This window comes from Oncorhynchus mykiss, chromosome 11, assembly GCF_057628025.1.
Source record: "Oncorhynchus mykiss isolate SJ-2025 chromosome 11, ASM5762802v1, whole genome shotgun sequence".
Classification (NCBI taxonomy): Eukaryota; Metazoa; Chordata; class Actinopteri; order Salmoniformes; family Salmonidae; genus Oncorhynchus; species Oncorhynchus mykiss.
In genome coordinates this window covers 41,398,044-41,398,928 of record NC_143032.1, presented here as the reverse complement: position 1 = coordinate 41,398,928, position 885 = coordinate 41,398,044, and positions in this window count along the sequence as shown.

The following is an 885-nucleotide window of genomic DNA, read 5'->3' as shown; positions in this document are numbered from 1 at the left end:
AATGCCCACGGGGTTTATGCTGCGGTTCAAATGGGGCTGCGGTTTAAAAACCTCTACGCAGACGACACCATTCTGTACACTTCTGGCCCTTCTTTGGACACTGTGTTAACTAACCTCCAGACGAGCTTCAATGCCATACAACTCTCCTTCCGTGGCCTCCAACTGCTTTAAAATGCAAGTCAAACTAAATGAATGCTCTTCAACCGATCACTACTCTGGACGGTTCTGACTTAGAATATGTGAACTACTACAAATACCTAGGTGTCTGGCTAGACTGTAAACTCTCCTTCCAGACTCACAATAAGCATCTCCAATCCAAAATTAAATCTAGAATCGGCTTCCTATTTCACAACAAAGCTTCCTTCACTCATGCTGCCAAACATACCTTCGTAAAACTGACCATCCTACCGATCCTCGACTTCTGCGATGTCATCTATAAAATAGCCTCCAACACGCTACTTAACAAATTGGACGCAGTCTACCACAGTGCCATCCGTTTTGTCACCAAAGCCCCATATATTACACACCAATGCGACCTGTACGCTCTCGTTGGCTGGCCATCGCTTCATACTAGTCGCCAAACCCACTGGCTCCAGGTCATCTACAAGTCTCTGCTAGGTAAAGCCCCGCCTTATCTCAGCTCACTGGTCACCATAGCAGCACCCACCCGTAGCACGCGCTCCAGCAGGTATATCTCACTGGTCACCCCCAAAGCCAATTTCTCTTTTGGCCGCCTTTCCTTCCAGTTCTCTGCTGCCAATGACTGGCACGAAGTTATACAGTGCATTGCGAAAGTATTCGGCCCCCTTGAACTTTGCGACCTTTTGCCACATTTCAGGCTTCAAACATAAAGATATAAAACTGTATTTTTTTGTGAAGAATCAA